Raw genomic sequence first — 11,039 nt, forward strand, 5'->3', positions numbered from 1 at the left:
CGGTGATGTTTGGAAAGCCTTTGTTTGTTCTCTCACCATCTGGTTCAGCGACGGTGTTTGGAAAACCGCCGGTTTTTCTCCCACCATTTGGTATAGCGGTGGTGTTTGTGAAAAGACCAGTATGCCACTGACGTTGTCCACCGTTGGTGGTGTTGTGTTGCTTGAGATCACCGTCAGCTGTGGTTTTTTCATGGAGGCGCTTTTTGTCATTACGGCGCGCGGAGGAAACTGGTCCTTCGGTAGTCGGCCTCCATAATTCATCTGTTGGAGTAGTGGTTATCGTCGAGCCTCCCTATCCCGATCCTTCACCGATGACTAGTGTGAGAACTGGGCCATAACTAGTTCCAATGACATCATAGGTCTGATGGGGCTTGTTGGTGTCCCACCAGTTCTGCCGGTGTCGTCGGATGCCATCTTCGAGCGTTGAGGAGTGTGCTTTTGGTTTGTTGTTTGTCACACTGTGGATGGCACCAAATGATGTGACCTGATCACCGGACATTTACGCCTTACACCTTTGATGATTCCGATGAGCCTACAAGGTCACAATTAGAGAAAATCGTCAGCCGTTCTCTGGGAAAACGCTACGAAGATCTAGTCGGTAGATAGACTTGGGTGTATTCCAGGGTGAATTGGGAGAGATCGACTTACTTTCCAAGGAACTGGGGGTGGCCTTTTATACTAAGCCCTTCTACTAGTCCGTACAGAACAAAGGCGTCAGAGCCGACAGGATCGGGGACGCTGATTGGATAATCGTGCTCCTTGATCTGTTAGAGCTAATGATTAGTTCAGGTGATAATGCTCTGAGCATCTTCCTTGTCGCCTAGAGTTGTTATACTTTGTTGCGGAGTAGTAGGCGCCCCTGGCGGGGCCGAGCCTTCTGCGCGGGTGCCGTGCTCTTAGGGGCGCTCGCGGACGCTAAGTTCCATCGGGTTTGTTCCGTTAGGCGTGGCGTGCCTTGGGGAATTCTCTGGCGTGTTTGAGCGTGACTCTTCGTTCGTGCCAACGACACATCATCACTTTAAAAATACTAAACCCTTTCATTCATTTGCCACCACAACACAAATACTCACCACTTTTATATTTATTTTACCAAATTCACAGTGCCATCATCATCGTCTACTTCGTCGAATACATTGGTATTACGGGTGGCAACGTTAATCGAGAAAGTTATGGAAAAACAATTGTATATTATCAAGAACAAGAAACTCAACATTCACATTTTAAAACGAGAATATGTTCTTTAAAAACAAATTGCAAGGTCTGGAACAATCTTTTCATAGAAGAATACTTTGATGATAAGGTCGTGTACATTAAAAATATTAAACAACGGTTTTGCATGAGAAAAGAGTTATTTCTACAAATTGTTGATGATTTACAAGGCCCATTTCCATAATTTCAATTGAAATGGGATATGCGAGGTAGGGAAGGTTTTTCTCCAATACAAAATTGCTTCGTCAGTTAGCAGATGGATTGTGAGTAGACTCCTCGGATGAGTATTTAAAGATGTTTGAGCGGACAACATGGGAAAGTGTTTAAAAGTTTGCTAAATCTGTGATTTTGGCTTACAACGACCAAAATTTATGCAAACCTACGATTAATGGTGTCCACCAACTGTATGCAACCCATGAGAACAAGCATGGGTTACCTGGAATGTTAGGAAGCATCGATTTTATGCATTGTTTCTGGGTATTTTTCCCTAACACATGGCGCAGTGAATACATGTGAGGTGATCATAAAGAACCAACGAAAATTTTAGAAGTAATCGTGTCCTAATGAGATGTATTATTTTGTTATGTGGGTTCCGACAATGACATCAATGTTCTTAACCAGTCATCGGTGTACAACGCATCTATCTTTGAAAGGTGTATGAAGGATGTGGAATGATGAAAAGAGAATATAGTTCAATATAACCCAAGAAGAAACTTGGAAGGATGTGGAACGGACATTTGGTATCCTTAAGAGGCCTTGGCGGATACTCAAACTCGCAACACGGTCATATGAGGTTGCAATATTGCAAACCATAATATATGTGTACATCATATTACATAATATGATTATAGAATGTGAAGGAAAAGTGATATTCCACTATGATTAAAACGAAATTTTGCTAGACTTTAAAGGAGTAGATGTTAGGTTGGCCACAATATGGGGCAAAAAGAAAGGAATTACATGACCGCAACATCCATCACACCATTTGTGATGATTCTGTGGAACATATCCACAATGGCTGCCCTCAAAACTAGTAATTGACAGAATGACTTTTGGAGAGAGCGGTTGATTTATTGGTCTACTATAAAAATTAATAAATAGTAATAAATGATTTATTACTATATTATGAAAACAATGTATTAATTAGAAATAGTATTATTTAATTAACAATTAATCATAAATTAATTAGAATTAATTTTGGAATTAATTGGATTAATTAAAAGTGCAAGAACCTAAGTTGTAATTGTTCAATAGTTGAACAAGAGAAGGATTCTAGATCCTTCCTAGGGTTGGCGAAAATAAGGAGCCTCCTTAGGGTTTCTATATTAATCCTTAAGGATAATTAGGAATGTGGATGATTACCTAATTTGAATAATAATATTATATTCAAATTAGGGTTTCCATGGTTTCCTAATTCAGCTATAAAAGGAGCCTTAGACCCACAAATTCTGGCCACTCCTTTCAGAAGAAGAAAAGCCAAAAGATCGATCCTCTTTCCTCTCTCCTCTCAAGTCTTCTATTGCTAGGGTTTGGGTACAAACCATTAGAGGCACGAGATTTCTGGTGCTTGCTTTCTGAAGCTTGTTCAAGAAAGAATTGTTGATTATTTACCACAATAATAAAAAGGTATGTAAACCCTAAACCCTTTATGAATTTTGATAATGATGGGGTTTTCCTAGGGTTCTTTGATGTTCAATTGTTTGTTGCTATCAATACAGAAAACTTAGATCCAATAGGTTGCATGGGAACTTAGGTTAAGTTTTTCCGCCACATTTTTTTGTAACCTATAAAACCTATCAGTGGTATCAAAGTCATAGTTTTCAATTGATCTTACACAATTTTGAGTAGATCAAAAATTGGGTTTATATAAATTAAGCCCTAAAGGAGGAATTTTTGAAATTTGCTAGGCTTCTTGAAACCCTAGCCTCCACCTTTAGATTTCGAAATTTGCTAGGGTTAGATAGGGTTTGTCTTCTTTCCTTAATTATTATTTTAAAGGCCTTAAAAGTTGAATAATTAAAACATGATAAACCCAAGCCCTATTTTTGAAAATTAGGGGGTTTTGGATTAGGATTAATTTAAATAATTAATATTTAAACCTCATATTTTGAAAAGTTTTAAAATATACCTTATATGTATTATTAAAAGTTAATTACTATATGTATAACAAAAATGTCCAATCAATAGCAGGCCTCATTCACGAAACCATGCTATAAAGAAGGTATAAGGAAGCGGCCTATAAAATGGTCGTTGAGTGGGTGTCCACTCTCACCCACCGCTCTCTTGTATGGTGGACGGTCGTTAGCCGAACGGGTTTGATATGACATAAGGATTTATATCAACTAACTAAAACTACTTCTTTCATATAGATGTCTACTCCAGGACATGTTATTGCTGCCCAATCATCCACCAATAACAACTTCACTGTACTATTGATCCTATCCAAAGAGAAACTAGTTGGTCCAAACAACATGGATTGGATGTGAAATCTCAAGATGACTCTTCGATACGAGGGCAAAGAATGTGTCCTCGATAAAGCTCTTGTCGAAATCGATGAGTCTACTGCTACTCCAAAAGAGATTGTTGCCTACAAGAAACACTATGACGATACAACAAAAGTTCTATGAGGACTACTGGTCGTACGAGATGGGATTGGATCTTGCGGAAAAGTTCCACAAGAGAGCGCATCAAGAAAAGTATGAGGCCGTCAAAGCGTTAATGGCCTGCAAGTTGAAGGAGGGAGAGTCTGTTTGCAATCATGTGCAGAGAATGCAGAGATATGTGGAGCATCTTGAAAGGATTAATATGAATTTTGACGAGAAGTTAGCCATTGACATAGTACTTAACTCCTTTCCATCTTGTTATGATCAGTTCATATTGACTTATCATTTGAGCAACACAGAAACCACATTGGCATAACTCCACAACTTGTTGCAAATAGCTAAATCAGGGATGAAAAATAATCAAGTCCCTTCTGCTACAAGTGCTCCCGTCCTTGCCATTGGGAAAAACAACGGAAAGAAGAGGAAGTCTAATCCTCATTCTAACTCGAAGGGAAAGGCCAAATTTTTGATTGTCTAGCAATGGGTCGAAGACAAAGCCCAGTTCAGACATTCCTAATGTTAGTAACCCCAAAGAGGCCATTTTCTACTAATGTAGTGAAAAGGATCATTGGAAAAGAAGCTACCCTAAATACTTGAAAGACATCAAGGATGGCAAGGTCAAGCCTTCGTCTGCAGGTATGTACACTACTCAAGTCAATAACTCACAACTTACTCATTCTTGAGTCCTTGATACAGGATGTGGATATCATATTTGTTATGATTTGCAGGGGCTAAGAGAAAGTGAGGAGGTAGAGCATGGAGGAATAAATCCGATCATGGGAAATTGGCGATCTTCTCTTGTTACCAAGATTGGAACTTATGGTCTTGTTCTTAGTGGTGACGTTAGGATAGATTTGATTAATTGTTGCTATTAAATGACACGAAACATTATTTCTTTTCATGCACTGTTTAGACAAGGATTTTGATATTCTTTTAATGATATGAATGGTTCGCTTTTAGCTTATAAAAATGGTGTTTTTATGTTTGAAGCTTTACCTTGTAATGGTGTGTATGAAACTGTGATTTGTGTTGATAGCTTAGGTAATAGTGTATTGAATATTGATTCGTCTAATGGTGTAGACAAAGCATGCTTGTGGAAATGTCGTCTTGAACACATTAACAAGAAATGTATTGCCTAACTCCAAAAGGATGGAGTGTTGGAATCTTTGACTTGAGGTCAATTGATGAATGTGAATCTTGTTTTTTAGGTAAGATGACAAAATCACCTTTCACTAGGTCTTGTGAAAGAGGTGAAGATTTGTTGGACCTCATACACACAAATATATGTGGGCCTTTCAGATCTACCACATGTATGGCAATCAATTCTACGTAACATTTACAGATGATTATAACAGATATGGATATATTTACTTAATAAAAAATAAATCAGAAACCTTTGAAAAGTTCAAAGAGTTTAAAGACGAGGTCGAGAATCAACTGGGCAGGAAGATAAAGATGCTTTGATGTGATAGAGGTGGGAGTATCTTAGTATCGAGTTCCACGACTATCTAAAGAAATGTGGAATAGTTTCACAATTGACTCCTCCTAGGACACCACAACTTAATGGTGTGGCTGAGAGGAGAAATCGAAGCTTGTTATACATGGTTCATTCCATGATGAGTCGGGCTTCCTTTCCTATTTCTTTTTGGGGCTATGCCTTAGAAACAACCGCTCATATCCTCAATCTTGTCCCTACTAAGAAGGTTTCCAAAACACCTCACGAGATGTGGATAGGGAAAGTTCCCTTGCTAGGTCACATTAAGGTTTAGGGATGTAAAGCTTTCATTACACAAGAGACTCGCGAGAAGATAGAACCTAGAAGTGAGAGGTGTATTTTCATTAGTTGCCCACGAAACTCTTTTTGATACTTGTTCTACAGACCTAGTGAGAATGCAGTCTTTGTAGCTCAAAGGGGAGTATTTCGCGAGAGAGAACTCATTTCAAAGAGGATAGTGGGAGTGCAATTAATCTGGAAGAAATGCCAGATTCAACTAATAAATGAACCTTATAAGACACTAGCTCTCAGCCAAAGGATGAGACTCCTATTGAGCCCATTAACAGTTCATTACCTCTTCGCCGATCAGGAAGAGTTAACATGCCACCAACTGTAAGGTCCCAAAAATACCGAGTAAAAATTTCAATTTTAGTAAGCCAAAACCATTTATTCATTAACCCAAAAGACAATCAAAGTCAAAATATTCTCAAAACATCATAGTAAAATCATAAATGATCAATGCGGAATAAATCTCCAGGGGATGCAGTGCGATCAAGCTGGGCTCTTCCTTTTGAAACCAGATGTACCTGAAAACATTTTAAACATAAACCGTAAGCACAAATCTTAGTGAGTTCCCCAAAATAACACATACTATACATATCATTGGGCCTTTCCCTAGGGTATAGTCCAGCCCAACATACAATCATGGGCCCAACCCTGCGGTTTATTTCAATCCAACATACAATCATGGGCCCAACAACGGGATTTCTTTCAACCCAACATACAATCATGGGCCCAACCCTAGGGTTTATTTTAACCCATCACGTAATCATGGGCCCAACCTTGGCGTTTGTTTTAACCTAATCATACAAACATGCAAGAATCACAAAGACAGCTAACATTCTACATACACAATCCAGTGGGCTGACATTGGTGCCTTCGACCCACAAGTACAGTGAGAAGACTCGCCTGATCAAAAGCACACTTAAATATCTACAAGATGCAACCCAAAAATAAGTCACACTCAGATCATCCTCAAAGTAAATTGAGCCGTCAATAATATATCTTCGCTATTATCATACCACGAACGATTGACTCCTAAAGTCATCCTCGATCGGCAGGTGTTCCTATGTGACCAATATAAAATACCATAAATGTCTTGTTTATGGTGCCTAACCCCCTAGTTCAATTCAATGTCTCAATTGCTAGGTAGACCTAATTCACCCTCAACCATTAATTATAGGATAGGTATTAGATAACTCAATTACTTATAATTGGCCATCTCGTCAACATAAATCATATTTAAATGTCGTTACCTAATATTACCCAATCGACATTGAATAACCATAAATAATTACACCAAATCATATTTTTATAAATTTTTTCCATCTAATTGATATTTTAATTAATCACATGATAAAATATAGTTAGCCCATAGATAAAGCTTTTCCTTCTTCAGTTAACTATTATTATAACCCAAAATGCCAAGTCCAAATACTAGACGATCTTATTTTCAGCGCAATCTGATTTATTAGCCCAACTGATTCATTAGCCCATTAATTATTAAACCTAATAACCACTACATGAGAAATAAAGAAGTCGATATACCTCCAGCTTCGATGCCAATCATGCACCTTCACCCCTACACGACTCCAGACTTCCACTCTGACGATATCATCACCTCCGATGAAGCTTCCATCTCCAGCACACCTTATTCCCTTGTCGAAAATGTCAAGGTGCAAAGTCACTCTTGGATGTATTTGTGCTTTACCCTTATTGATGTGTAAATGATTTGTCTTTCCTATAAATAGGAAGTGAGTGACACTCATATTTAGAATGATCATTTTGGAGTGTTAGCCTAGAGAGAGAAATTTGTACAAACCCATTTGTATATCCTTTCTAGATCTAATATGAGCTTACACAGATTTATTTACTCCTTGTGTTCTTGAGTTTACATGATGATTTACTAGATATTTTATAATTCAGCACATGCCATCATAATCAACACCACTAGAATTGGTATCAGAGCAGGTGTTCTTGATTGGATCAAGAATTGATCCTTGATGGCTATCTTGATTTGGTGATTCATTTGTTGATCTTTGATCTTCGTGTTTTAGAGAGTTTTGGATTCTAGAAATCGAATCATCTTTGATTCTATTCAAAATTCGATTTTCTTCACTAGAATTCAAGTGATTTTTACTTTCTCTCTCTAGAAAACTCATTCAAAATTACATTCTCTCTCTACAAAAACTCAAGATCCTATTGATTGATCAATGATGGAAGAAACAATTCATGATGTTTAGTTTGTAGAAGGTTTTCCATGGCCATTCAATTTTGAAGGAATTTTCAATTGTTTTGCAACCGGGTATTTCAAACAAAATTTACTCATTTCTAATGAAAAATGTGAATGTGAAAAGTTCAATGTCTATCCTATTGATCATGTTTATCATAAGGCGTTGCTTGATCGTTTGGTAACAACTTTTCATGAAAGAAGGAAGAAGAAGAAAGATGATGAAATAATTGAAGGAGTTCGTCTTGATGAATGCAAATATGGTGATAGTGTTCTTGCTTCTTACCCGGATCTTCATGATGTTCAAGAAAAAAGAGTTCAAATTGATTTTCAAGATGAAAAAGTTTTTTGCTCGATTGGAGTTCAAACCGATGATATTTTGTGTTCTTGTGATTCGTTTGAAGGAATGATTCCTTATCGGAAGCCGGTGATCCAAGAAATTCACAAGTATCAAACTCCAAAAGATTTGATTCAAACTCAAAAAGTTGAAGTTGTGGAAAGTGGGTTTGTTCATGAAATCAAGTCTTCAAGATGCAAAAAGTTGAGAAAGAAAAAGAAGAAGAAGATCAAACGTAAAAACAAGCGGGTTTACTCATAAAAATCGTCAAATGTTGTGAAGCCGAAATTCGTGAAACAAATTTGGGTTCCAAAGCAACAATCTCCAAAGATTGAATTGAATTTGAAGTCAAAACCCAAAAGTGTTGGTGGTTCTTTTGAAGATGTTCTTGGATCGTTGAAGAAAATGAAGAACACGAAGAACAAGGTGTACATCTCGCATAGTGGGCGGTACAATGTTCAAATTGGAGATTTTCTCGTTCCAACAAAAGAACCAAGATCTTCTAAATTTGATTCGTTCGTTGAAAATGGATCTCGATTCGTCAAAAAGGTATCTCAAATTCTCAAATGGATTCCAAAACGTCCATGATTTCGATTCGTGTTTTACGTTTTTCATTTTTCATTTTTGATCGCTTTGCCTCATTGGATCAAATTCGTTTCAACCCCATTGATTGATCCAATTATTTTTTGTAAGGATCAAAACATCAAAATTAAAATCATTTTCTAAATTCATTTTCTGTTCATCATTGTTTCACATTGAGCCCAATAATTCAAAATCCAATTGTGACAAAATCATTGTTCATTGAATTAATTCAGTCCAATTGGTGTGATCTGTTACTGTTCATAATTTTTTTTATACGGATCGTTATTGTCTTCCCGATACTCAACTTCTTTCTTTGTTCTTCAAATCTCACAGTTGAAATTCAAAATCGATTCTAGTCTCTTCTAAATTGTTTGATTTGAGTCTCACATGTTTCATTGGCGTTTTTTAGTCGAACTAATTTGACTGATGTCTATTTTGATTTTGAAAGTTCGTATTGCTTGGATGATTGTTAAATCTAAAGTTGAGTCCAAGTCAAAATTGAAGCTGTTATCAATGGTATTGAGTTCAAGTCGAGTATTGAGTTTTTATTGATAATACTTGTTCACATTAGGATTGATCTGGGATTGTTCTCTTGGAATCGATTCAAAAGCGAAGTCAAACTTGAAAGAGTCAAAATCAGACTTTCAAGTGTTGATTCAAGGGATTGAAGATAAAAATTAATTGTTAAATGTTGAACAATGGTTGTGAATTCGATTTGTTTTTGAATGGATGTTCATAACTGAATATTTGGTTCAAATCATGATTTTGAATTCGATTGAGAACGAAGGCTTTTAATGTTGTATCAACGTGCGATGGTTGAAGGTTTCTTCAATAGCAACGATGTACAAGGGATCATATAAGGAGTCTACGGTTGAAGTTTACTGGAAATCACGTTCGATTGTTGATTGAATTGAAGTTTGATTTCGATGGGTTAGGGACGAACACACCTTGACTTGGAAAACGAACTGGATAGTTGACTAATGATTTCGATTGTGTGGTTGATGTGCGACGAACTCATCTGGATAGTGAAGAGGTCGATTTTGAATGAAAAGCGAAGGCTGAGTATGTGAATATTTTAATGACGAATCAAAGTATTTTTCGTTGATGGTTCAATGGTCAATTAACGAATCGAAGTTGCTTGATGCTTTGAGAACGAATCATAGATGGTCTTGTAACGAAACCTTGTTTTGATGTTGATAACGAAGGTTTGGGGTGATATCAATCTTTGGAATTGATGGTTGAAGAATTGGATTTTGATGACGAAGGCTTGGAAGAGTGATGTTGTTGGTTACCAATTGTTATAGTTTTTGGATGTCGACGGCTATATGTTGAGAACGAAAGTTGTGAATTCGTTATTGGGAAGTTGATTGGTAACGAATCGATGATATTTGTGTTGTTGAATGAAAGTTATGAACCGATGGATCATACACAATTCGTTAACAAAACCCTCTTACTAAAAAGCGAAGCGTGAAGATGTAGTTGGGTTAGTTACCTGATTAACGAATTGGAGAAGATAAAAAAGTTTCGTTAAATGGTGTTGTGGATTTCGTGATTGAAACTAACGAATGGGAAGGAAGAAAAACTTTGCTGTCTCTGTAACGAATTGGGAAAAGGAAGAAACACAAAAATTTCAAAATCAGTCCTTATATTTTCGAAAGTTTGACACATTTTACCCAATTTCGACATTTGGGGTAATTTTCGACAGTTTGTAAGAAATAAGGCAGAATTTTCGAAATTGGTCCCTGAAATTTCGAAAGCTTGGCAGCATTAGTCCAGATTCGACACCAGGACATATTTTCAACATTTTAGATGTGAAGAATGCAGTACTTACGAAATAAGTCCGTGAAGTTTCGAAAAGTTGGCAACAAATACCCAACTTCGAAATTGGGCTAATTTTCTGAGAAATTGAAGAATGTTCATTTCTGGTCCCTGCAGTTTGTGCGAATTAACAGTTTCTACCCAGTTTCGCAAATAGGGGAGAATTTCGAATATTTGGCTATTTTTGGCGCAACGGGTCCCTGCAGAATTCTGTTATTGACAGTTTTTACCCAGATTTTTGGAAAATCTTGCAACTCTCACCCAAAAAGTCAAAAATTTTCACGAATTTGGAAATTTTTTGAGGCTTTTTTGTGATTGTTTTTCCGTGCAAGATTTTTGGTGTTTCATTTTTGGTACACATCAAGGGGGAGTATTGTAACGTTCATTCCTCGGGCGCTTCTCACCCTTAATCGATTTTATAATCATTTTTTGATTATAAAAAGGGGAGAATGATGGGTATTCGAAGCGAGTTTTTCGGGTATTCAT

This window comes from Lactuca virosa, chromosome 9 (assembly GCF_052849685.1).
Source record: "Lactuca virosa cultivar CGN04683 chromosome 9, Lactuca_virosa_CGN04683_v6, whole genome shotgun sequence".
Taxonomy (NCBI): domain Eukaryota; kingdom Viridiplantae; phylum Streptophyta; class Magnoliopsida; order Asterales; family Asteraceae; genus Lactuca; species Lactuca virosa.